At 42.3% G+C, this 27,691-nt stretch overlaps 1 long non-coding RNA gene across 1 annotated transcript; it reads left to right on the top strand.

Moving 5' to 3' along the window:
- Positions 1-1,425: 1,425 nt before the first annotated feature.
- On the top strand, positions 1,426-27,182 carry LOC128791556 (uncharacterized). Its single transcript, XR_008432072.1, has 3 exons — positions 1,426-1,663; positions 2,584-2,650; positions 26,779-27,182. It is a non-coding gene; the product is annotated as an uncharacterized LOC128791556 (long non-coding RNA).
- The last annotated feature ends 509 nt before the right edge of the window (positions 27,183-27,691 follow it).

Genomic DNA, 27,691 nt, shown 5'->3' with positions numbered 1-27,691 from the left:
AAGAATAGGAAACTCAGGGAGGAAAAGGTAAGTCAGAAGATCTGTAAAGAAAAAAAAAATATATCACCCTGAGGTACTGGTCCACAAAAATGCTTTACAATAGCTGAACACAAAATCAATTCAAAAATACAGTAGATCACAGGCCATAAATAACATGTCCAATCAGAAAAGTGTGAGGGGAAAATGACAAAAGGAGAGAACACTCTCTTGAAGGGGCAGTGAGGAGGTGGCGTGAGGAGAGCTGGCTTGAATAACTCCTCTACTGAGCCAAATCCCAGGATGGAGAGAGGGAAGGCCACTGACACCCCCTGTTCTTGCCTAATCTGCTCCAAAAAAATGATAATCTCACTGTACATCCAGCAGTGAGTAATGTATGCAAGGGTTCTTCAGTCATGGTAAACTAAAATGCACTTAATGAGAACTATCAAGGGTTAGGTTTTAAATACCACAGCAAATAAAACTCACTGCAGTCATGGTTTATTGATCCTCTGAGAAACAGGAAAGTATTATTTAGCATGGGCAGCCATCTGAGCAGAGCACAAAGTGTTTGCCTGAAGAAAAAAAAGCTTTTCATGGGTGCTCACAGCAAACTACAACCATCCTACGTGAAGAGTTAATGGATTCTTTGCTTCATTCCAAGGTCAGGGTTAAATGTGTGAGATGGTTATGTTGCCCTGATTTTTAAAAGTGTTAAGTTTTCTTTTATAGTTTTTTTGAAAGTTTTAAAGTTCTTATAAAACTTCTTTAGCCTTTTGATAATGTTTACATATTTCTACTGGCGTTCTCATGCACTGTTCATGTAAATAAAATGATGGTTTTGCATTCTTCTTTGTGGGAGGAGAGAACTGACGGACTGTTGGTTTGACCAGTGTGGTTGGAGAGGTGGCAATTCCATCCTCCAATCCATGGTCACCTTTGGAGTTCTATAAATACCAGATATTCAAACAAAACTCTCTCTTTTTTCTCTTTTGAACTTACCAAGCTTCTGTATACTCATTTTGTGTCCAATAGCCCCAGTGGTATTTCTTGTTGGGACTCAGATGTTTATTAGTTCTCACCTATGTTACAGGCTCACAAGTTCTACAGAACTTCACTTTAACTAAAAATGGAGCCCCATCTCTCTCTCTACAAGGCCTTTTAAAGATAAACTGTCCAATTAAGAAATGACACCTTAATTATTTTTACTTTTAACCCAATACCCAACCACCCATGCCCACAAGGTGGACTTTTTTAATCCAATTACACAAAACCACCCAAACCCATGGAGAAGAAGGTGAAGGTGAAAAAGAAGGTGAAGAAGAAGGATCAGCCACCACCCTGAAAACTCCATCTTGCTTTATATATATTACTGTATTCTAAACCCTTAAACTCTGAGTTTCCCACCCTGTGACATCACACACTTCTATCCAAACTCCACACCCACAATCCCAGTGCTACCATTCCATTTTGGAAGCTTCTCCACGGCCCCAGGTCAATGCAGAGCTCTCCTGGGGGTCAGTGCCTGGCAGCACAGAAAATCTGGAATTCTCAGCATCCAGGGTTCCAACAAAGAGTGCTGCAGTTTCGGGTTCAGCTCTGCAGCTTCACATCTCTTACCTGCAATATCGAAACAAACCCCACCTTTCACCTTCACTGGGAGGTTGGAAAGGCTCTCAGTGGCCAGGTGAGTACAAGAAGTACCCAAGTTAACAGGTTTCTACATGATCAGACTGATTATAGACATAGAAATATGTAGTTGTAAATATATGTTTTTTTAAGGTATTAGGAAATTCTGAGCAACAGTACCATTGGAAATTTGGCCTTGTGGAGATAAATGTCAGGTTTTAATTGCTTAGAGGCAAAACTCTTCAGTCAGGCAGAAGCTCAGTGAAGTATTGAAGCAGTTTTATTTCACAGCATTTGTGTAACTTTTGGTTTGAGTAGTTCAGGCAATTGATGAGAGTGCTTGTGTGACTCCAAGGTCTGTACTCCAAACCCTCCTGCTGACACAAAGTGTTTGGGGAAAATACAGTTACATGTGGGAAACATTGCCCATCATGAAACAAAATAGGTACAGCATCCCTTATGGAAATGAAGTCCTGGGTTTTGTAGATCCGAGTTTTATTCCTGTTTGTGACATCCATTCTTATGTTGACCATGGCTCACTATTTCATTTCTCTAGGATTAATTTTTCCCCAGTTAAAAAGTGGCAATAAAGATATTTAGTTCTTAGCACTTTGAGGATCAAAAGAAATTGCTTTTATCTACCAATGCCAGACAATCATATCACTACCAAAATATTCTGGATTTTTTTACTACTAAGCTGCTAACCAGTCAAAAAGGGTTTTTAATCATATAAACAATATGATTGCAGCTTTGTATAAAACGAGACACAGACAAAAAGTGATGCTTTGGCCATCTTAGATGCTGTGCAGGTCCTGCCACACGTTGCAGCACTTGGTTCCATCTGCCCTGGTGGAAATCTGTGTACTGCAGGAAAAGTGAGAGCAGCTTAGGTCAAATAAGAGTTGATTAACTACCACCAGGAATCCAGACAGATTAAAGACTGTAATCACATCTTGTTTCTTGTGTTCTTTTTGCCAGCTTTAAGGTGTGAGAACCAGAGGGGACTGGCTGTCACAGTGGGTGACAATTCTCCTGAATTTCCCAGGTTTGAATAAGCAACTGCACTGAACTAAAATTCTGAACCTTCCGAGGTTCATCCATCACTTTTACTAAATTACCTCTTCATTCTCTTTTCTGCTAAGAATCTAATTTTTATAGCACTGTAGAGAATTTTTATAGCACTGTACTTTATCTTGTCACAGTATTTTTTGTCATTATTTTCATCTCAGTGAGCTCTGCAATGATACTAAATAGACTGTGAGAGCCTGGCTGTAAGATAATGAGGGAGGTGCACATCTGCAAATGTTAATAGCTTACCCTCCAAGCCTTTTGCCTGGGAAGTCAGGGCTTGGACAGGATTTGTACCTTCTTGGGCAACACACAGAGAAATTGTCTATATTTTCCTTTTTATCCAAAAAACCAGGTCAGATCAGATGTCTCTCTCTCTTTTTTTTTTTCTTTTATTTCTTTTTCTGTCAAGGTGCTGCTACTAATTTCTTTGTGATATAGAGAAAGCTGAAATGAGCTGATAAAGCTTTCAGAATTAGGTGGGTTCATTTCCCAGGCAAATCTAAAGAAGAAATGCTCCTAAGTTGTGCATTGGTTGCATGTCTGGGGTCAGGTCCACACTTGTTACAGTCCCAGGGCCACAGAAATCCTCAGTCCCAAACTACATTCTATTTAAAACATCTGACAAGAGATAGGAAAAAGGGATGAATTGAGTTGCATGAAGCCACATATCATAGAATCCCAAAATAATTAAGGTTGGAAAAAGCCTCTAAGATCATCAAGTTGAGCCATTAATCCAGCACTGGCAGGTCCACCTCTAAACCATGACCCTGTTAGACACCTCCCCCCTGCCTGTGTGTGGAATTAGCTTCCTTACGGGTCTGTGCTTGGAGGAAAGCTCAGGTTCTTGTTGCTGCATAGCTGGTTTGGAAAATATATTTACCCAGCCCTGCCAAGTCCTTGATTGCCTTGCTCATCACCTGAGAAAAAGTGTTTTACAGAAAAGGGGAGGAGACCAAGGGGCAGCAGAAATAGTCTCTGTCTTTTTTCCCCTCATCCAGTTTTCTTCCTAACCTGATGTTAGGCCCTGCAAAACGATGGTTGTCTAAAATGAGACCAAATAAATGTGTGTAGAGGTCAGGGGTGGCAAATTTAGCTAAAGATTTTAGTTTTGCTAAATGCTCGCCCAGCCTAACTCATATATTTCATTCACCTGAATATACAATCCTGTGCAGAAAGCCTAGAGGCAGAAAAGTCATTTAGACTTCCATACCCATAAAAATTCGCTCAATTAATGCACTCTTTCACGAGACTGCAAGATCTTCACCCCCTATTACAGCTCCTGCATCCTCCCTCTGGTAGCAGGGAGTGGATGTGGAAGTGCCCTGATGGTGCAGGGATGGGAGGCAGAGCAATCTGTGCTCATGGCATGGGCTGAGCCTGGCTGGACACCAAAGCTGCTCCATCACTCCCCTCCTCAGCAGGACAGGGGGAAAAAAACATAATGAGAGGCTTGTGGGTCAAGGTGAAGGCAGGAAAAGATCATTCACCAATTATTGTCACAGGCAAAACACTCCCCAAGACTCTGCTTGGAGAAATTAATTTAATTTATTGCCAATCAGATCAGAGTAGGGTAATGAGAAATAAACACAACTCTTAAAAACACCCTCTCCCACCCTTTCCCTTCTTCCTGAGCTCAACTCAAGCCCTGATTTCTCTGCCTCCTCACCCTCAGGGAACAGGGAGTGGGAGCTGTGGACAGTTCATCACTTGTCTCTGCTGCTTCTTCCTCCTCAGGGAAGGGTTCCTCACACTCTTCCTCTGCTGCAGGATGGGTTTTCTCCCGTGGAAAATGGTTCTCCATGGACTTCTCCACTGTGAATCTTTTTATGGGAAGTTTTTCAGCATGGGTCCCTTCTATGGGGTCAGTCCTTTGGGAACAGATGGCTCCAGTGCAGCTTCCCACAGGGTCACAGCTCCACCACTTGGACATTGTTCCCAGACCCTTTTCTGAGGCTTGCATTCCCCACAGGAAAGCTGCACAGCTCAGCACGTTCACTCCCTACATCTGCTTTGCACGAGGAAGCATCAGCACCAGGACAGGGCTTGAGTCAGCCTGCTTAGGGATCAAAATAACCTCCTGCAGTGTCAGGAGAAATGTATAAACAAGGGAGCCTTTACCCACGGTTATTCATGTCCTTCTTGTCACACTCATCCAAACTGCCAGGGAAACACTGAATTTTGGACCTTGCTTATTACTTTTTTTTTTTTTAACAAATCACTTTCAAAACTTTATCCAGATGGGCACTTTCATTGATTGCTTTAATTGAAGTACTCAGGGCTACTGTGTTCCTCCAGAGCCACATTTGTTATTTATTTTACTGGTACTCAGTTGAAAAGGCTGCTGTCACTGACTTGTAACATTGCTGCTGCACACGTGTCCGTGCTGGTGTCTGTAATTGTCCTGTTTCTCAAATGTACTCCCTCTATTTAAATCCTCCAGCCCCTGTTTCTTGTCTTACCTGCTGGAGAGAGAGAGAGGAGCCAGGGAGGGTGGAGGTGATGACAGTGGGGTTTTTTATCTCTAAATCTCTGGGGGGATAAGGTTGCATGGTTTGCAATTAGACAAGCAGGTACTGTGGCAGAGGACATAATTTCCTTCAGCAGGTTATCATTTGAAAAAAAAAAAAAAATCAGGAACCTTTTAATATACAGTATATCTCACAGAATCTAGCCTGGCTTTCTCTTAGCCAGCTTAAAAGACTGAGCTTAATGGCCTTTAACTGCTCTGACAAAACCAAGGGTTTAAGCTGGGCTTGTTTATTCCTTCTCATCCACCTTGCAGCTTTGCTGCAAACACCTTGCTTGGAGCAGCCTGGGACAGTGGAAGGTGTCCCTGTCCATGGCAGGGGCTGGCCCTGGATGAGCTTTAGGTCTCTTCCAACCCAGACCATTCTATAATTCTCTTTATCAGGGATAAACCCTCAGTTTAGGCAGCATTATCTGTGTTATGGTCACCAGATGCAGCCCAGCTTTGTGTGACTGGAGCTTATATTTTGTTGTAGAACAAAACCAGACACATCTATTAAAAGGCCTGTGGGATAGATGACACTGAAATGCTTTTTTTATTTTTTCTTGCTCCAAGTTGGTGTTTCTAAAAAGGTGGCAAGAGATTTAGGTCTTTGGAAAGATGTTGCTTGTGAAATCCTCAGTATTTTTATAACAGAAGAAGCTACAGGATGGACTGGAGCCATGGACTAGGGCATGGATCACTGCCTGGACCATTGCAGTATTTGGTTTTTTGTTTATCATCCTCCTGAGTGTACAATTATTTTCTTCAATTGTATATTTAGAATTTCTATAGCTCTCACTGCAATGGGAAAACAACATTCAAGAGCTGTTTGTTGCAGCCTGGAGATGAGAAGGGACCTGCTCAGTGGGAAAATGTTATTTCCATGCCCTCTGTGCAAGTATTATGTGCATCACTGCTCAGGAAAGCTTTCTGATAATAACCAGGGTTGGACTTGATGACCTTTAGAGGTCCTTCCAAGCCATTCCATGCTTCTGTGAACCAAACCCATGTCTTATCAGAAGCTTTTTCTCTAGCAGAGGGAGACATTTGATTTTGTACGACTCTTTTTAAATTAAGAAATTCTAGCATGGGACTTTTCTACTTTATTCAAACTCTTCAGAGTAAATTGAAATTAAGACTCTGTGTTTATATATAATTTTTTTTTGATCAACAAGCCTATGAGGTTGATTTTTTCTCTTTTTTTTTTTTTTTTTGGTAGCAATAGGAGATGAGGAGTTCATTTTTAATGCCTTTTCTCATAATACAGAAACACCAACATCAATCCTCCAAGCTCTCATTTGGTGAGGTTTGTACTCAACACAAAATCCCTGCCTAGGTTAGACTTTTTCCAGCAGTGAGGAGTTTAGTCCTGCAGCCCTATAACACTGCAATGCCAGCAAAAAAGTTTTATCTTAATTTCCTGATGCCAGCTCGACGATGTGACAAGAGTTATAAAGGACCATTTATCTTGTCAGAGAGAAGGGACCATCAGCACCAGACCCCAGAGAATGATCATCAAGCTCTGCCTGAAAAATTATGTGCCTCAAAAAGCCTGATCCCAAACCAGCAATCTCAGAGCAATACCCATATATTAACTGTAGGAGCTGCACTGGATGGATCACTGGAATATAACCAGAAGGACAGGCTTTGAAATTCAGAGGAATTTTAACTGGTGTCCTCTAACATCAAGCTGCAACTTCCCTTTGGAGCCACTGGTGTCTTATTTCTGAGCATGAGATATGCAGAGCTAGCTGGGAAAAAAAAAAAAAAAAAAAAAAAAAGGCCAAAATGAAAATTATTAAAAAAAAAAAACCAACTATTTTACAAATTATTTAATTTTTTTTAAAAAACTTTGTTTTCAATACACTTCCTATCCTGAAAATCTGTAGTAGAAAAAAAAAATTCTTCCCTTCATTCACCAAACTAGTTTTTTGCAGAGAAGCCATGAAGAAAGCAAAATAGTGCCCCTTACTCCCTGCTCTACTCAGCAGGCTCAAACTATGGAATGAAAGTGGGGGAAAAAGTTATTTTTCAACACTGTGAACAAATGGCAGAAATGTAGAATTCAGTAGCAGTATTGAGAAAAATAGAGACATGAATTAGATAAAGAGCTCTAAATCAGTATTTTTATTTCTAAGAGGGATTTTAGGTGTTTCTTTGGACATTTAGTGCACAAATAGAACATTTGTTGCTAGAAACTATTAGGGAAGGAACATAAAAATTATCTAATATGCCTAATCTGTGGTACCTTTGCACACAACAATTCAGACCCCTGAATCCATCCTTGTCTGTCCTTTTTGCCATTCTGGGACATCCCAGAGTGTCTCTGGAGGATGTTTCTGCAGGGATTCCTGCACCCCATATCCCAGCCCTGTGTGGAGATCTCTGCAGCACCCTTGGCATCATTATTTACCCTGTCTGGAATTTTTGGTATTTAATATGATTTATTGGATTAAGACTTCTCCAGGTACTCTTATTCCATGGGATGCCCTATGACAAGTTCCTGGAAACATTTAAATTCTCTTCTAATTTTCTCCCTTGCAGAGGTAATTTTTTCTGCTATATTAACTTTTATATAATTTTCTTGTGTTCTTGTGTTTGTGCCCTTTAGGTGTTAGGTTTCTATATATCAACTTAATGTGCTTTTATGATTCATTTTGTTTCTCAGGTGTTTGTTTGGTTGTTACATCTCTTAAACCTCCCATTTAACAAAGTGAAATTCATGGCTGCAAACATTTAAACTGATACTGCATGGTGCTCAGGAGATGGGAATTTATTGGGAACAATATTTTCCCCCCATTTAATTCCATGCAAAACTTTTACAATCAAGACTGGAAGCTAAATAAAATTAAATTGGCATAAATGGCACCTCCTTGTCTGTGCCAGTGCACAGGAAAACGGGAAATTGGGCCATGAACTTTTGGCTGGAGTATTATTTGCAGACCAAGTGAACCATTCCCAACTGTTTCCGAAATCAAGGCTACAAAAGTAGGAACTGCTCGTACACAGCCAGGACAGAACAATTGATTCAAATTGTCAGGACTTAACTCATGTTTCAGGATTGCTTTGAAATTTTTTCACTCTTGGTAATTTAATTCTTTTGCAGTTCTCTCTCACTGGATTGAGAGAATTGTACTCCTCTAGCCCTCATTTTACCCCCCTCCCTCCACCTTTTTTTTTACATGGGAGATATAATTTATTCCTGTTTCAGTGAATTTGCCACAAGAAAGAATCCAATTCTTTCAAGATTTTTTTTTAAATCTCCTCAGAGAGTGAAAGTAGTATTTGCTGAAATTAAGGTGCTTTTTGCCAGAAATGTGATGCTAATCCTCTTAGTTTTAATGGTTTTGAAATGGTTTGTATAAGAAGGTAAACAGAGTAGTTGATTAATAGGAAGGAAGTCAATTGGCCATGTTGCAAGTGTTATACGCTCGACTGTACAATAGTTCTTTATTTCTGCAGAGCGAGGCACAGACTGGTGTCCTTTTGAAAGTTCTTAGGTGAAAACTGATATCTCTCCTTATACTGTACAATTCAGAAGAGTTTGATTCCAGCACCAGAAAAAGCAAGCAGTGCACTTTCGAAATAGAAGTCAAACAAATATCACTGATAAGACACTGACGTGACACCAGTTATCTCCCCTTTTTATTGAAAATAGGCACATATAATGAGGTGCTTCACATTTTAAAGTCTTAAATCTTAGAAAGCTCCAGGCCTAGATGGTTTTGATTTTGGCTTATTAAAATTGCAGTGTGGGGGTGGGGGGAGGGCAGGCGATGGAGTGACTCACTTATCCCTGTTATTTAACCTTTCACTGGCCAAGGGGATTTTTGTCTGCACTTTATTCCAAAGGGTTGTTCATCCCTGATTTACTTCCCAGTGTTTTCTGCCCGAGCTCGGATGCCAAGACCTGCTCAAGGCAGGCAGGTGCCCCTTTCCCATCAATAATTCACCCCTGGGTCTCCCAGAGCTCGGGCACTATTTGCATGTAAAGTGAGAGGAGCCGGCAGTTACCTGAATTCTTTTGTCTGGCACAACAGCAGAACTCTCAGTTGTAATCCATCAATTAACACTTACAATTAAGAGCTGCGACAAAAGTGTGAAGTGGTTGAAGGTCTGAGGCAATGGGTAACCCAAGAGCTTCAAAGGAAATCCTGGTGGGTGCAGTTACAAAAGATGGCTGGGACAGAATTTCAGGGTTTAAATAGGGAAGAAGACGAAGTAAATTTGAGAAGTAACAGAGGTAGAAGCTGAAGCTGCTGTGGCCACAGGGAAGGAGTTTGCAGGTGTTTCCCAGGGCTCAGGGGGAAACACTCAGATCCCTCAGCTCCACAGCAGATCTGCCTTCAGCCTCTTCCAAGCAGATCCTTTACTGGGAAACGCAGTGAAATTTTACAGCAAAATTTAAAATCGTGCAAGAGCTGTCTGAGGACAGTCATGAGCAGCCTGGTCTAGTGGAAGGTGTTCCTGACCATGGCAGGAGGGTTTGAACTGATGGATTTTAAGGTCCCTCCCAACCCAACCCATTCCGTTCTTTTGCAGCTTTGTCCTGACTAAACAGGTTCCTTCTCTAAAGCTACCTCTGAAGACCCTTGCTAGCTGAAGCAATTAATCAAAATTACCTAATTTGAAAAGGTAACTTAAATATAAGCTTGTGGAAACAAGTGCTTTCTGTCTTCTGGGGGTCTGATGGCAGATGAAAATGACTTAAGAAAGGACAAGGTTAATTGAAGAATAAACCCACAGAATTAATACAGGGCTTCTGGGTTTGTGTCAGGACCAGACATGACAGACCGAAGTCTTCACACGTGCAGAGTTCTTCCAGCAGCCAAACTCAAGCTCTGATAATTTTTTTTAGATTGGGACAAAACCCAGACATATGGTGTTATATTTAGTGTGAGACAAGGGCATGGGGAGTCCCAGAACACAGTGCAGCCCTCCCCATAAGCAGCTCTGAGTGATGGGAAGCTCTCCAGAAGGAGTTTGACCTGCTGGGTTTCAGTGCTGCCTGTCCCTGCTCCATCCCACAAACACCTTTCTTTTTGGCTTTGAGTGAAGAACAATTTTTACAAAGCATTAATTTATGACTCCATCTCATCTTGCAGCTCTCATTTAGTGAACCCCATGCATGGTATAAATAATTAACTCTCCTTTATATTGAGCCACAAGTAACAGAATTATCTAAGAGATTTTGAAAGCTATATTTGCCTCTCAATAACTAATTTGTTTTTGACTCAGCTTTAGGATCTAATAGTTTTATAGATTCATTGTATGGAATTCAGTGATAGAAATAGTAGGTAAACAAATATTCTATTCTTCTCCTGCATAGTCCTGGTGAAATCCCACAATTTCTAGAGGAATACAATTAAACACAAAACAATCAGTGCATAACATGTGCTAACAAACCCATTTGTGCTCTGAAATCTAACTATTGCCTCTTCTAACACTTTTAAATTTTCTTTCCAAGTTGACTACACTTCTCAATTGCAGTAGCGCCACTCAAGAACAATTTCATTAGATTAAATGGTCTGGTAGTCAATGCAATTGTAATCAATAGCTGTAACTCCTAGAAAAGAGCTGGGTTCAAACTCTCAGTTTTCCCTGCTCTATTTTTTGATTGACTCCAGAAGTGCTGTAAAGCCAAGGCAGAATTTCTGTAAAGTATATTTTAAAGGACCTCCAAGCCTTCCAGTTCTACAAAGCTGCCAACCCTTCTCTTTCTGAGCAAAGAGAAGACTTTTTTAGCTGAGGGTAGAGTTCAATGTCTGACTGATGGCTGGCAGAGGGAAATGGCAAAACCCATCCTGTCTTTGTGTGTACACAACATTCAGCTGCAATATCCCTGTTTTTTTGCTCCCTGGGGCAGGATGCTTCTCCTCCTCCCTGCCATTCCCCCAGCCTCAGATCTGAAAGAACCCAAACCAAGGAAGATACTGTAGACACTGCTCCATGGATGGCATCTGCAAAAATTTCCCTGCCATTCCTGAATACTTGGGGTTGGAATTCCACATTAATGAATCACAGAATCATAGACTGTTAAGGCTGCTGAGGTCATCGTGTCCACCATCAGCAGCACCACCTAACCCTGTGCTCAAGTGCCATACCCACACCTTTTTTTGAACACTTCCAGGAATGATGATTCCACTTCCCTGAAAAACCTGTTGCAATGCTTTTTGTGAAGAAATTTTACCTCATATCTAATCTAAAACTTCCTTGGTGCAATTTGAGGACATTTCCTCAATGCCCCCTTTTCCTTTTTACATTGAAGATCTGCTGTATTTGTCGAAATTATTTCAGTTTTACCCTTTCCTTCTGATCCTTTAGAGGCCTTAAAGACAAAGTGCAACCCTTCTGTCTGACATATGCAGGTATTTGCCCTGCACTTGACATTTTCCAGCCATGCTGCATGAATGACTAAGCAGTGATCCATGTAAGTCGTGTCACCTGGAGCCTGTTGGGATCCCTTTTACCTTTCACACAGGAGGTGAAAAGGATAATCCTTCCCCTTCTTCCTTTCTCCTGAAAGATAAATCACTCTATTTGTACTGCTCGAAAAGTTAAAACACTTTTATTTAGGGCTGCTACTTCAGAGCAAGCACCTCTGAAATACCGAGGCACTTTGGGAAGCATATGTGGAAATGAGAGCAGATATTCTCAACACCACTGCACGTGGATTTATTACAGCTCTTGCCTTGCAGTCTCAGCAGCTGATGTATTTGTATTTTTCATGACACCTCCAGCAGATGATAGGGTATGTGCTGCAGTTTTCCTTATATGCTTAGGAAATATAAGAGTGAAAGAAAGGAATGAAGGAAACAGAGGAAAATGAAGGAATGAAAGAAAAAGGCCACTTGCTTTAGTAGAATGCATGTATCTTATAATTCTTTTTCCTTTAGAACTAAACTCTATAAAGTCATTGTGGGAAATGGATTTGTAAAGAATTTTCAAAACTTAATAGAGAGTTCACACAATTTTGTGGTTTTTAAACCCCTACAACCTAAACTTCTTTCTCTTTCAATAATTCCAAAAACTAACCTCTTATTATCATCAACTTAAACCACTATTTTTTCAACATTCCACTACATCCAAAACATAGTCCTCATTTTACCTTTTCAATTCCAACCATCAATTAAAAAAAAATTACAAAAATATCTCTAATCATTTTTACCACAAAAGCCAAAAAATTCACCTACTTTTTATCAATATTTATGACACAAACTTTATCTCCAACCCAACAAAAACACCCACAATCAAAAATTTTACATTACTTAAATAATTCACTCATTACAACACCAACTCAAAAGAAAAAAAAAAAAAAAACCAAAAAACAAACTCAAAGCAACATCTCTCAGTTGCTTATCTCTATAAAAACTAAGAAAACCAACAAGCCACTAATTAAAATTTCCAAAGGGGCAGAATTGATGAGCAGAACTCCACTGAAGGTGCTCCAGATCCCCTCATCCCATACTAAACCAAAAACAGCCTGGTCCAATGCCTGGCTGCTGTGAAAGCGCCTGCCTTGTCCCTTTATAAGGCACCACGTCTCTGCTGAGTATTTAATAGTGATTTTTATTACATATTTTAGATTTTATAAAAGGTTCCAGACCCATAAATAGTGTCAGTCAGGGAGTGTGGCTGGGTCAGTGGAACAAGCGACAGACAGAAGAGCTGGCTCCTCCTTTTCCATCAAGTGAGACATTTTCTGCTCCTGCCTTGCCCATCAGTGTTGTAGTTGAGATGGTCACAATGCAAAGCAGGCACACTCCATTTTCAGAAGGCTTTAAACCTAAAAAATGTTATTCTAACATGCATGCTTTTCATACATTCTTACAGAACTCATAATTTTACACTTTACTCATTGGTCAGGAAAGACAATTGGAAAGCTCATTGGAACAGGCAGTTGCAGGTTTCTCTTATTTATCCTTCTTTCTTTCTTGGTTTCTATGTCAACAACCTTGGTAGGGAATTCTTCCAGGGGTAAACATGGATCCTCTTCTCAAACTCCTCTCTGGCTCACAGAAGTCGCTGTAAAACCTCTTCCACACATCAGTTCCGTGCAGACAGGTCAGGCTGAGAAGCACCAGCACAGCAGATCCTTTAGCACAGGCTTTTGTGCCGGTCCTGAGTTCCCAGCAAGAAGAGTTCTGGCGGAATAAACCCCCAGTGTTGGCAGCCAGAGCCCTGCACATCCCCTCAGCTGGCAGAGGGGTCCAGGGCAGCGTGGCAGCAGCTCCTGCCCCATGTGCTGATGCTGTGGCCGGGTTCTCCTGCAGCTCCAGGGCTGTCAGGAGCTCTGTCAATTAAAGCCTGCCCTGCTGGATAATTCCCTGAGTGCTGGGAGATGCTTGTTCTCACTGGGGTGTAACAAGAGTAATTATAATAATGACTCGCCCATTCCTCACCACCGCAGTTTCTCTTAGCAACAGGCTTGAGCAGCAAGAGAAATGTGATCAAAGTTGAAAGAGAATTCTCTTTGATGCAAAGGAGTTTTTGTTGCTGTTTTGGTTAGGGAGGGCGGGCAGGAGAGGCTGTCAATGCAGCCAGCTAATGACAAGCAGGGGATAAAGCTCCACGGGGATTAGCAAAGCCTGAATGCAAGTCAAGTGCTCTGATTTTGTAATTTCAACCAAGAAGCAAAGCAACCTACAGGCTTTTTAGTGTTTAGGTGGCCACAAAGAAGCTTTGCTGTCATCTCTGAAACACTTCCTCAATAAGAAATTTCCTGGAACACCAAGGTCTTATTTCTTGTGGGGGGTTAAGTCATTGCATTATCTCCTCAGGTGAAAATTCATTATGTTCATCTTTGGTGTGGGTCGAACAGCCTCTTCCTGTACAACAGGCTGCCCATTTCCCTTAGGCTGTAACAGCATCAAGTGGTGTTCAGTGCTACTTATCTTGCTCACCTGCCAATTAGCTATAAACTGTAAGAAGCATTGTACCCAAAAAGAAAAAAAAAAAAAAAACAAACAAAAAACCAACCAACCAGCAAGCTGGATCAGTTTCAAGTTTAATTAGCCCAAAAGAATTCAATATATTATTGCCTCAAACAAAAGAAAAAAACATCTGAACCTTTAATCCTCTTTGAAGATGCTTCTTACTGATATATCCCATCACATATTTTTAACACTGGTGATACTACTTAGAGAAATTGTATCCCACGTTCAGTTAAGCCAGGAAATGCATTTGATTCTCCTATAAAATTTTCACAGCAGCTTAGTAAATGCAACCTCTTTACCCCTAGTAAACCATCCCATCCATGGTACTTGGTGAAAAGCTACGTAATAAATGGAATAGCTGCAAATTAATTTAATCTCTTTGCATGTCTGGTGTATAAAATATTTACCTTGCATGTATGAATTTGTTATTCCATCACTGCCTTTTTTCTAAAGAAGGTCCTTCAAGGGTTTCCACAGTGCCTTGTGACTCTGAGATTAAACCTGACCCCTGGGGAGGGAGCACGGGTGAGATTCACCCCACAGGGATGAGGGGACAGCCAGGCCCTGAGGATAATCCTGTCTCAGGATCTTGCCTCAGGGGGGGGGCTGGGGAGCACCCACAGGAAGAAAATGACTTTAATTCAGTGTACTTTAAGAGAAAATGCTTGACCCAGTAGAAACAGAAACGCTGCGTGGTCGAAAGAAGGAGGGCAAAGAATAGGGGGTTTATCCTCAAGGAATCTAACTGGCCAAAGGCTCCCTAGGGTGATTTCCTTACTCAGGGGTGTGGGGTGTCTTTGTGCTATGGCCAGGACACTTGAGCCAGGCCCCCTCTGGCTCTGTGGGGTTTGGCTGCAGGAGGGGTGGCTGGCACCTCTGTGTGTGCCTGGGGCACAAAATCTGTTTGGGATCCCGTGGGATCTGTATCTTCTGCAGTTCTGTATCTCCTGCTCTCCTGAAGGGCAGGAGGTCCTGGTGTGAATAGGGATGGGGCTGGAGGCTGCAGGACACACCCAGACATGGCCTCACCTGGGAACAATGAGGGGGCTGAGGGGGCCAAGGGCTCTGACCCCTTCCCTGCTACTGAACACTGTCATTACCTCAAAAGAACCCTCCAAATGTCTTCAAAGTTTGGATTAATTATTTGTTTTCCACACAAGTGCAGCAGTTTGTTTTGCTTTCCCTTTGAATCAGCTCAGGTACTAATCTGGTATTTAGAGACTGGAGCTCGCTGCAAGTTATTAAAAAGCTTCCTCTCTGCTTTCCCCATCATTGAAAAAGTGCTGAGTCTGTTTTATTTTAAAACTGAGCAGGTTCTTTTTGATCATCAGATTTACAAAACAAGACTGTTTCCAACACAAACTGCTTCAGGAGTAAAGGCCCTTACTGAATGACATACTTTCATTTAGACTCCATTTTTTAAAACACTGAACTCTTGAAACTTACATTCCTCAGCAGATCTACTACCCCAAAAAAGAGAGCAATTAAAACCACAAGCTGTCATGTCAAGTTTTAAAATGTGGCATTTGGAAAAGGAACATGCACTTTTACACAATCTATTTGCTTTCTGTTTTATTATGCAGTGCTGTAAAGTGCAGCATCATTTTCGACAAGGACACACTTACAGCAGAGTTCTTATTTTAACTCTTCCTTGATCTCTGAGTGTCACAAACACATTCAGAGCTGCATTTAAGTTGCTAAAACTGCTCAGAGTCCCTGATTGAACCGTTCTGAGCAAGGTGGCTGCGGAGTGAACTCCAGCCCGATAATAAACCTGCACTTCTGCACTACTCTGAGCCCAAATGCTCAGTGCCAAAATTTGCTATTACCATTATCCAGTGGAGGGGTCACTTGTGCAGCGTTGGACAGCCCAAAGATCAGAGCTGCAGACGAGTCTCCTTCTAAAGGACATTTGCTCCAGGCTGGTGACAGAATTCATGCAGACGAGCTGCTGATGACGGTGCAGAAATTGGGCTGGGAGATAAAAGGAAAGCACTGAAAAGTAGTTTTCAGACACTTTTCCGTGGTTTAAGGCAGCCCTCTAGAGACAGGAGAGAGCAGTGCTGGGAGTGCGAGGGAAGAAAAAAAAATTCTTTTTTTCAGTTTTGTCTGTCTTTATTTTTATTCTCTTTTTTTCTTCTGTATGTGTTTTTCTTACTGGTCTGTTTGTTCATGGTTTCATTTTCTTTTAATACGAGGCTTCTCCACTTAAAAATGAATTCCCACAAATGCAGTGGCAGGAATGGCTTCCCACTGCCGGAGGGCAGGGCTGGATGGGATTTTGGGAAGGAATTCTTCTCTGTGAGAGAGGCCCTGGCTCAGAGCAGCTGTGGCTGCCCCTGGGTCCCTGGAAGTGTCCCAGGCCAGGCTGGACAGGGCTTGGAGCAGCCTGGGACAGTGGAAGGTGTCCCTGCCATGGCAGGGGTGGCACTGGGTGGGATTTAAGCTCCCTTTAACCCAAACTATTCTACGTTTCTGAGAGATTTTTATTCCACAATTACTGTTTCTTTATAGCACTCCCAGCACTTTGAATATCCTGTTAAATGTGTGGTACCTGTAAAAAAGGTGGAGTGTTGGAGCCCTGGATGCTGAGAATTTTAGCCTTTCTGTGCTGACAGACTCTGACACCCAGGAGAACACTGCATTTGACCTGAGGCCATGGAGAAGACTTCCAAAATTGATTGATAGCACTAAGAATATGGGTGTGTTGTTTGATTGGAAGTGTGTAATATCACAGGGTAGAAAACTTCGAGTTTCGGGTTTTAGAACATAGAATATAGTAATACATATAGAGAGAGCAAGATGGGGGTTTTAGGGTAGAAGCTGGTCCATCTTCACCCTCTTCTTCATGGGTTTGGGTGGTATTTTGTAATTGGACAGAAAAGTCCACATTGCGGGCTTCAAGTGATTAGTTATTGAGTTAAAAGTGAAAATAATTTAGGTATCACTTCTTAGATAGTTTAACCTTAAAAAACCTTGTAGGAAAAGATAGTTAGCCATTTTGTAGCTTGTTAGTAGGATGCTGTAGAACTCACAACTTGTAATATAGATAAGAAATAACAAACATCTGAGTTTAATAGTAAACACCAAATGCTGTCTTTAGTGCTTCATTCCCGACCTTGACAGAGGCAAAAAAGAAGCTGAGAACCAGCAGTGGAGCTCCAGCACAGCCCTGCTTTGCCCAGGTGGAAGGGAATTGCTGCTCTGAGAACGGGCTAAAGCTGGGCTGCAGCTCTGGGAATGAACTCTCCAGAGCACATGGAAACCCACAGGGATGCCAAATTATTTCAGTGAAGTTTGGGTTGGATTTAAAACACGCACCAGTTTAATTCTGCCCCCGAACTGAAATTTGCACTTGAAGAGTTTCCTGTAGGATACTGGCACCTGGTGAGCTCTCAGGGCTGGGATGTATCCCAGCTATGGGCAGATCTCCAGCACACCAACTTTAACTTGCCCACCTCTGTCTCAAACCCCTATCTGAAAGCTTTGCAGACCATCTGCTCAGGCCTCAAAAATCCAGAGCTCCTGGCAAGTGAGGGAAGTTTGAGATGGAGGGTCTCTGTGGGATCTCTCTCCTGAGTTCCCATCTGCTGCAGCTGCCACGGGAGATTTCCCCATCTGGCTCAGCCTCCTCCAAACAGCTCCCTGCCCTGGGGGCTGTGATGTGTGACCCTGAGAAAACAGGTTCTGCACCAAGAAAATGTGCAAATGTCAGATCTGGAACTTGGGTCTAGTTTTTTGTGATCAGCAGTTTTCAGGCAAAATGTCGGAAAAGCCCTGTAAGAATGAGCCCATCCTGGCTTCTCTTCCCCGCCCCAAAGAAGAATAATGCTCACATCTGTTTGATTTCACAATAAAATGCAAAGTGAGTTAATCTTGTATGTATGTATGTTCTCTTCAAGCTATATTTTGAAGGAAAATGCATTCTTCTTTGTAGGAAGTGTAGATAGTTGAGCAAAAATGGCACATTGTCAAAAATACACAGTGACTCCCATACAATACCTGTTGCTTAAACCAGGTTTTTGAAAAAACAACCAGTTTGCTGGAGAATCATATCAATTTTTATTTTAGTGCAAGTTGATGCTGAATATTCACCCCACAGAGCTTTTTTTTGGTGGGGGGAGGGGATGGAGGAAACCAATTCTATAATTGATAGCAGAGTTTGTGTGTTGTTTTTTTATGTGTTTTTTGTGTATTTTTTCTCTTTGGCAGCAGCCATTCTTTTTCTTTTCAAAAGAAGATCCAAGGCACTGCTGAGTACCAGGCCATTGGGTCTAACCCACTGTGATGGACACAAGCTGGAATTTTCATAGAATCACAGAATCATTTAGGATGGAAAAGTCCTCTGAGATCAAGTCCAAGCTGTGCCTCATCCCCACCTTGTCACCCAGCCCAGAGCACTGAGTGCCACGTCCAGTCATTCCTTGGACACCTCCCAGTGCAAATCCTTCAGTCTGAGCAGCCCACTCTTGTTTTATGGACTCAGCTCTGTTTGAAAAGTAGGAAAACAATATAAAAGAGCCCTTTTGGGATGGCATTTTGTGTGTGCCTTTCAGAGCCAATGCCCTTCACTCAGAGCTGCAGATGTTGTACCATGTGCATCCAGATGGGTGGCATAAACAAGGCTCTTTTCTTTTTTTTTTTATGATTTGGAAAACCAATATAATTTCTAAATTGTTGCAGGATTGTTTACTTTGGTCCACATCTGACAGAAATTACAGTCGCTGAGCTGAGCAGAAATTAAACCAGAAGTATTTATATGTCACCTGGGATAGCAGAGCAAGCTGTGATTTCTGACCTCTTGAAGCAGCTAGGGAGCATCTGATAAAAACAAAAGGCAAGATTAAACTAAGAAAAAGGAGATCCTCTTTCCTGCAGGTGGTCAGTCTGGGCCCTGGACCCAAAGTGTTTGGGCAGATTGATGTTAAAACCAAAAATTGTCATTGAGATACATAATCTCTGTATCTGACTGAAGAAATCTCCAAGTCACTGATCAGCAGATGAGGGATTGCTCTGAAACCTTTCACTGTAAGATGTTCTGGTCTTACTTAAGCCTCTGCTGTGGCTCTCTGCTAGAGAGTAGGTAATGAGATCAGTAAATGTTGCCCAGATGAAGTGCAGCTGTTCATTTGTTCACATTCACTGAGGAAGGCCAGAAATATTCGGCATCACATAGAAACAGCTCCTGTCATCCCCAAAACTTCAGACAGACAAGTTCAGCAAGGTGTGCAAGCCCCAGGGGTGCTCATGTCTGGATTTCTGGCAAGCACTTGTACACCTGGATGTGCACCTTGAGGAATTGTAACTGTAGGTCCTTACCATGCAGATTACCATATTTAAATCTATGGTTTCACTGAGTCAGGATGCCTTTTGGTCACATCTTTATACCCCAGGAGGGTATGAAACAGCAAAGCTGCACAAACTTCTTTACCAAAGCCTCTTTCTCTTGCCAGCCTTTGATATTTTCCTTCTTGGCTCTTGATTTTTTAATTTTTTTTTTGTATTGACCCCTAAAATGCAAGTTATCAGTGAAATTACAGTTATTGCAGCATCTCTATTCCATGGGCAGGGAGCCTGAGCAACTGGCAACCTGAAATAACAACCCTGAGCAATTTGGTTGTGCTTTTTTTGATGCTCTTGTTTTCACCTCCCCCAACCCTGTGCTGGCATGATAAGCGTAATCATTTTCTCCCTCAGACTGTATTTAGGCCATATGCTGGAATTTGATCCAACACTCCCCATTTGCTAAGGATAAGAAATGGCTTTAATGCTGCACACCGACATGTGAATCCCATCAATTTTTCCCTGTTTCATTTCTTCCAATCACCCAACCAATTGGCTTGAGCAAGCAATTCAGGGAAAAAAAAAATAAATGTAATAGAGTTCCCTCTTTTGAGAAAGGTACTTCTGTCCAATTGCTTTCATCTTGAGAATACAGCTCTGAGGTCTGTTTCTAGGGATGTCCTCCAGCAGGCAGCATGAATTGCAAAATCAGTCACACAAATGGCCTCCCATATATAAAAATAACCAATATATCAACAGGGCTGAAGCCAAGCAGCTGTTAAAATAACTACCAGATCAGTAGCACTAAACTTACAACAGACAGATGCATCTGAAAAGGGAAAGTGCACGGCTTTCTTAGTTTGATTTATGTTGTTCATTTTTTATTCAAGATAAGAACATTCTGAAAAGCAAATGCTAAGACTATGAGGAGATTGCCATAACAAAAAGAAACACAGTGTAAGTGTAAAATTACTGGGGGAATATTCCCGTTTCTAATGAGGCAGGTTGCTGTGGCTGAGGAAAAAATTGGGATAAACTTTGTGGTGGAAAAGCCTTTTTGGATGGGTTCTACCACCCCTGCTTGTGCTCCACAGAGTTTTGTGTCTTCCTTGCTGCTGCCTTACCCTGCATGAGACAGTAACTCCCTTTCAGGCTGACCTGTATTTACCCATATTAATGTTCCTAAAATTTTCCAAGTGTTTTTTTTTTTTTTTTTTGAGAGTTCCAGCAGGAGGATGGAGGGGTCTGAGACAGGGAGGTAATAAGATAATGTGCACAAATAAAAGCAGGGTTATGGCCCTCTGACAGGGACACCTTCCACTAGACCAGGTTGTTCCAAACCCTGTCCACCCTGGCCTGGAACATTTCCAGGATGAAGGCAAATAATGTGAATTTCTGTTACATAATTATATAAAATGAGAATAACCTTTTCTGTTTATGAGTAATGGGATTTAATGAGAGAGTAGTTGCTGAAAGATATAATTGATCTGTCTTAGAAGAGAGACTCGTTAGCAAAATTCATGCTGACTTCAGTAAGGCCAGAATTTTACCTATTAATTGATTTAAAAATGCAAATATATTCTCTTATCTAAAGACAATTACTTTATAAATTGCTGCTACCTAGTTAAAACTCATAGAGGGAACCCTTTTAGGTAAGATACATGTGCAAGTGAATACAATTCTGGCTACGAAAACAGTTGAGAAAATTCAGATTTAGTATATCTACAAAGCCCGAAGTGTTTGAGTTGGGCCCAGGGTTAAGTATAAAGAGATATTGAATCAATATATTCCACAGATTCCATTCAGACTGAATGGGGAAGGTTCATTTTGAACTCTAACGACTCCTCACAAAGCCCTGCGTTGATTCAGTGCTTTGGAAGCCCTGAAGATGAATTTCCTGTAGCTCTAATATTAATTTGAGCATGTTTTCTGCTGTGCTGGCAGCTGCCAGGCTTACAGGAGACTGATAATTCATTTTATCAGATGGTTTTCAAGGGGTAAAACAGGTGCACCAGACTTCACAGCCAGTGCCTGGATACCCCACAGGCATCTGTCAGAGGAGAAATTTCCTCCCAGGGTTTTGATAGCTTTATTTGTGTGAAATGTGTCAGCAGTGTTTACGTGATAATTAGGAATGTTTGCTTAGCAATTGGCAGTGTTTAATGAGGTATGTTGGTAAGGAGGGTGGCTTTTTAGGCTCTGGCTTTGAAGATGCTGTTCTGCAGTGCTGAACATTTATAGAGTTATTTAGGTTGCAAAAGACCAAGGGGAAAAAAAGGTGAGTCCGATGGTTCCCCCAGCACTGACCCACGTCCCCAAGTGCCACATCCACACATCCCTCCAGGGATGGGGACTCCACCACTGCCTTGGGCCTGTTCCAGTGCTTGACAAATATTTTGGTGAAGAAATTTTCCCTGATATCCAAACTAAACCTCTCCTGTCTCAATTTGAGGCTATTTCCTCTTCTCCTGTCACCTGTTAGAAACCAGCTGTCACCTGGCTGTCCCCTCCTGGCAGGAGCTGTGCAGAGCCACAAGGTCCCCCCTGATCCCCCTTTTCTCCAGGCTGAGCCCCTTCCCAGCTCCCCCAGCCCCTCCTGGGTCTCCAGAGCCTTTCCCAGCTCTGTTCCCTTCCCTGGACACGCTCCAGCCCCTCAATTCCTCGTCATGAGGGTCCCAAACTGTCCCCATCACTGGAGGTCCCTCAGCAGTGCCAGCACAGGTGACAGCCACTGCCCTGGTCCTGCTGCCACACTGCTCTGCACGGGCACACGAGCTCCTCAGAGGAGGATGATGCTTTGGGAGTGATGCAGGGTTTGCTGTTTGACTCCAGCTCTGTCAGGGCATCCCTGGAGTTCCCCTTCCCTGCCGGGCTCTGCCAGAGTTTGCACAAAGCTCCCAAGCTCCCAAGTAATTTCCAAAGGGTTGGTTGACATTTCACCCCTGTTCTCCAGTTCCAGCCTTTCCAGCATCTCCCTCTTCCACATTTTCCGCGTCCCCCTCCGCCTGCCCGGCCAACGCCACGCGAGGGCGGCCTCGGGCTGCGCATCCCGGGAAAAGCGGGCTGGGATCACCGCCCTGCCCCTCCGCATCCCGGGAAAAGCGGGCTGGGATCACCTCCCGAACCCGCATCCCGGGAAAAGCGGGCTGGGATCACCGCCCTGCCCCTCCGCATCCCGGGAAAAGCGGGCTGGGATCACCTCCCGAACCCGCATCCCGGGAAAAGCGGGCTGGGATCACCTTCTGAACCCGCATCCCGGGAAAAGAGGGCTGGGATCACCTCCCTGCCCCTCCGCATCCCGGGAAAAGCGGGTTGGGATCACCTTCTGAACCCGTATGCCGGGAAAAGCGGGCTGGGATCACCTCCCTGCCCCTCCGCATCCCGGGAAAAGCGGGTTGGGATCACCTTCTGAACCCGTATGCCGGGAAAAGCGGGCTGGGATCACCTCCCGAACCCGCGTCCCAGGAAAAGCGGGCTGGGATCACCTTCTGAACCCGCATCCCGGGAAAAGCGGGCTGGGATCATCTCCTGGCTCCTCCATCCCGGGAAAAGCGGGCTGGGATCCCCTCCGGCCCCTGCATCCCAGCCCCACATCCCGGCCCCATATCCCTGAAAAAGTGAAACTCTTTGCAGAACTCTTTGAATTGCAGATCCTTTAAGAATTCATCATGAATGTAATGGGATTTCCAAATTGCCCGCATTATACCTGTTTTTAATGTCTTTTGTACTTCACCACGACTTTGTAAAAAACTCATGCCAGCCGCTCTGATTTTGTGGGTGATTTACAGCAATTCACCCTCCAGGGACTGCTGTGCTCCTGGGGTTACAATCTTTCACCGGTTCTTGTCTGCTCTTTATTGCTTCCGTGCAATTATTTCTCTGGTACAAGGGGATAACTGAGTGAGATATAACCATATGAATGTTCCTCTGATTACTTGTGATGCCTGTAACACACTGAGGAGGATTTCTCAGCATTAGCAAATTCTCTGGCAAATTCCAGCAGAAACAAAGAGAATTTAAATATTTTAGAACTGAGTAGCTGTGGCCATAAATATACACCCATGCAAAGAGTCAGAGAGCTGGGAAAGAGCAGGGCCCTACAGCTAAAATTACCCAGATCCTACATTTAGTGGATCTGGAGGCTTTTCTTGGGAATTCAGCCCCGAGGCAGATAACTGATGGTGGCAGAGGGAAGAGCTGCAGTGTCAGCTCACAACTGTCCCACCATCCCTGTACATAAACACACCCCACACAATGGATCTCTCCTTTCCAGCCTTCTGGATGTGAGGCAGCACCATTATTTTTTTAAATTTTCTTCTTGATTCAGACTTGCTGATAACACTTTTTTCCCCTCCAGCAAATATCCAAAACTTTTCCTTGTTTACACACAAAAGTCAAGCCATACCTTGTTTCTCTATTTCTTGATTCTCCTTATGAGTACTAGTTTGGGCTGAGAATTTCCAGGTGAAAAAACCCCATTCCTTCCTAAAGAAAATGCATTGAAATCAGGTTTTTTTTTTTTTTTTTTTTTTTTTTTTTGTGTGTTTTTTTTTTTTTTTTTTTTTAGGTTTTTTTTAATAGTAACATGTGTGTGGTTTGGGTTTTTTTTTTTCCCCAGCAGTAACAGACCAAAGCAACTGAGCATCCATCTCCTTTATCCACAGGATGTCAGTGAAATCCCCTGTAAGACAGAGGCAGCATCTCTCCCTTGAGCAGTTATTTGTATCCAATAGCTTCCTGATTAAATAATTTACTGGGACTTTGCATATTTATAGTTTCTTAATGAGATCAGTCATGAGAGTTAACGATGTGCTGTCAAGACCAGCTGGGAGGTTTGAGAACATGTGTTGGACACACTTTCTCCTCTGGCTGTACAAATGTGTCCCCAGCCCCAGCAGGTGACGTGGCAGTGGCTTCAGTGACTTTCTAGAGGGAAGGAAATATAGAATACCCAAAAGAACATCAAATAAAGTCTCTTTTTCACAGGCAACCTGTGGAAAAAAATGACTGTTTTTACAAAAAAACATATTCTTGAGATCCTGCAAAGGTGTACTGAGAGAAATTGCTGCAAAACAAAAGCAACGGGCAAGAGCTGTGATTCCACTTCTCCTTATGAGTGCTGAGATTTTCTCCCAATCAGGAGAAATCATCACACTGCTCCAGTGTGATGTTTGCCACAGGCAAACATGAAGACCACATTAAACAGGATGGATGTCACCATGCATTAACCTGCTGTGCTTTTCCCCACCCCACAACAGCAGGTGATGGCTGGAGGAGCTTTAAAATCCCCAAACTGATGTGCTGAGAGGTAGAGCTTCCCCAGCCACTGCAGCTCATAGCTTTTATCTCTGGTGGCAAGATTTGCTTGCCCAGATATGTCCTTAATTTCATGTTTGCTGAAAGCAAAGGGATCAGAGCGATCAGTCCTGGCATCTCTGTTATTCAAGAGAATGCCAATTAATCCAAATAGCCACATGCTGATTATTCTCCCTGTTACTATTACTCTGCATCATTTCCAAATCTTCTTGGACATTTGCAGGCACTCTCTGTTGTTATGGATCTTAATTAGGCAGTTTCAAGCCCTGGGAAGCTGTTCCTGGGTTCAGATGTCCATTATGGACTTTTAGTGTGTTTTTTTCTCAGCAAGTGGGTGGCAAGCAGGTAATATTTGGAGCTATTAGAGAGGATCCCCCCTTCCAGATCACAGAATCACAGAATTATAGAGTTATTATAGAATTGTAGAATGGCCTGGCTTGGGAAGGATCTCAGAGCTCATTTAGTTCCAGCCCCCTTAGGTATCTTCCAAGGCAGGATTTCAGCAGCACCTCCAGGTCCATGAGAAGACCCTGCAGCAGCTTCATTTCCAAAGCTGTACAGATAAATGGTGGAAAACAAAAAGAAAACATGGCTTCGTCTAGATCCTCACAGAAAAACATCAGGAGAGATAGGAATAAAGTCTTGAGGCAGGAAACTTTATTGTGAGAACATCCCTGGGTGAGGAACCTCACAGCAGGGGAGACCCGAGCCAGAAAATTATTATAATATTAAATATTTGTGTCCAATAACGTGCAGAGGAGATCCCTGTGGGAGTTCCCCTCCAGGGTCACTACCAAGGTGTTGCCATTACTTTTCTTTCTGTTTGTCCCTTTCACCTGCTCCTGGGTAAAAAAAAAAACCTCTTTAGATAAAAGGTGTTATAAAGTGTACACAACCTTTTGCCTGATCATATTGACCACGTAAACGGAGCTTCTTATGAAGCTTTTCAAGTTACCTAAATTTAGAGTGCACTGAAAAACACGTTAAAAAAAAAAATTACACAGTGATGAAGCACCCTGTGGAAAATGTGGGTGGGAAAAGAGGCCTGGGATTATCAGAGCTGAAATCCAAAGTCTGTGCAGGCCAAGGCTCATTTGTGTCACCCGGAATCCTGGTGTGGTCCTTGGGAAGTGGCACCACATGGAGCCCAAGGTTGACAGAGATGGAAAATTGCATTTCCAGGAGCAACACAGCTGCCTTTGTGGGCTTTAATCAACAAACTGAAGAGCTGTAACTGAAGGGGAAATAATTACTAATGATGATGTTGAGAATGATAATAATAATAATAATAATAGCAACAATAATAATAAAAAGACACTTGGGGTGATCAAAGACAAGGAGACTTTTCTGGATGTGACAGAGGAAATTCAGCCCAACCTCCCAGTATGGCTGTGAGGGGAAATTTTTTGAGCTATTGGCATCTTTTTGATATGTGCTGAGTTGTGCAAGGCCCAGGAGTCCTTTGTCCTGGATTAGACAATTAAAAAATAATAAATACATAAAGCATAATTTCTTTTGGTCAAAACTGCCTCTAATCATGTGTTTAAAAGCTTAGCTGAGAGTCTGAATGTTTTCATTTCCTGACTTGCAATAAGCAAGTTGCTGAAATTAAACACAATAACCTGGTGATTTTAATGAATTTTTCAACTACAGGTACACAAATACCCAGAGACGAATTAATATTATAAAAAAAAAAAAAGTGTCAAAACATCCTGATGAGGCACCAAGCCTAACCAGGAGAATAACTGTATTAGAAAGAAGTATTGGGGAAAAAAAAAAATCCCATTTTTTATAAGGAATGGAAAAACGAAAGAATAATCAGAAAAGTGTCCTTATGCTCCATGTCATTAAGGAAGGGAATAAAATGAGAAGTGACAAAAGTTATTTTTTTTTTAAGGCTTTGGGAAGGATTTTAATACAAACAGCAAAAGCTTGTTATAGCATGTAACCATGAAAAGGAAAGAAGCTGGATTATCATGCAGGAAGGATATTTTAGAGCTTGGAGATAATCCACATAAGGCCCAAACTTAATGGAAGTTCTGCTTCCTTTCTTTTCAGAGATAAAGAAAACAAGCACAGCAGAAACAAAATAAATTAATAAAGTGAATGAGGGTATGAAAATGGAAATTACTTCATCAAACTGCTGCATAAATGCAAACTGTCTGCAACAATTGACAAGCAAAGAAAATGAAAGAAGCTGGTCATGAGAAATGACATCTGACACCATTATTTCTGAGGAATGGATCAAATCAGAGTGTGACAAAATAAATAAAGTAAATAAGGCAAAGCTGGATGTGGCCCTGAGCAACCTGGTCCAGTGGAAGGTGTCCCTGCCCATGGCAGGGGGTGGAACAAGGTCTTTAAGGTCCCCTCCATCCCAAACCAGTCTGGGATACTGACAACAAACCCAGGTGTTTTCTGCATCAAAACTGAAACAGGAAGAAGCAGCAAACTTAATTTTTCCATTAAAGCCTCTGAGGAAAAAAAAAAAAATCCTATTTTCATGTTAACATGGGTCATAATGGCATAATGCTTGAAATGAAGGAGCAGCCTGCAATATAAGAACTGTAATTTGCTTTGTCATTGGTTGTTGCAGTACACAACGATAGGGACACACATTTGCAGACAGCACCATCCTTATAAATTTTCACACCAAAAAAATCAGTGGATAGCTTCTTTACACAGCCAAAAAATCTCATTTATTCGTGTATGAAGCAATTTTGGAGTCCAGCAGATCTTTTTTGCACTCAGCCTTGGAAATATTCATGAGTTGTGATTGCAGCCGTGCACACAAATACATGGAAAAGCTTTCATGGAGCTCCTCTGAGTGAGGTTGCTCAAAGTGTGGCTGCACAAAACACAAATGCCAACACCAGTGTTAATAAAAGTGATAAAACTGGGAGCAGTTCCTGCCAGTACAAACACATGGAAATTTTGAGCTGATCTTTCTCACCCTCACTGTAACTGCAGG

This window comes from Vidua chalybeata, chromosome 8 (genome assembly GCF_026979565.1).
Source record: "Vidua chalybeata isolate OUT-0048 chromosome 8, bVidCha1 merged haplotype, whole genome shotgun sequence".
Taxonomy (NCBI): domain Eukaryota; kingdom Metazoa; phylum Chordata; class Aves; order Passeriformes; family Viduidae; genus Vidua; species Vidua chalybeata.
The sequence above is the reverse complement of the archived record's forward strand: the minus strand, read 5'-3'. Positions and strand labels throughout refer to the sequence as shown.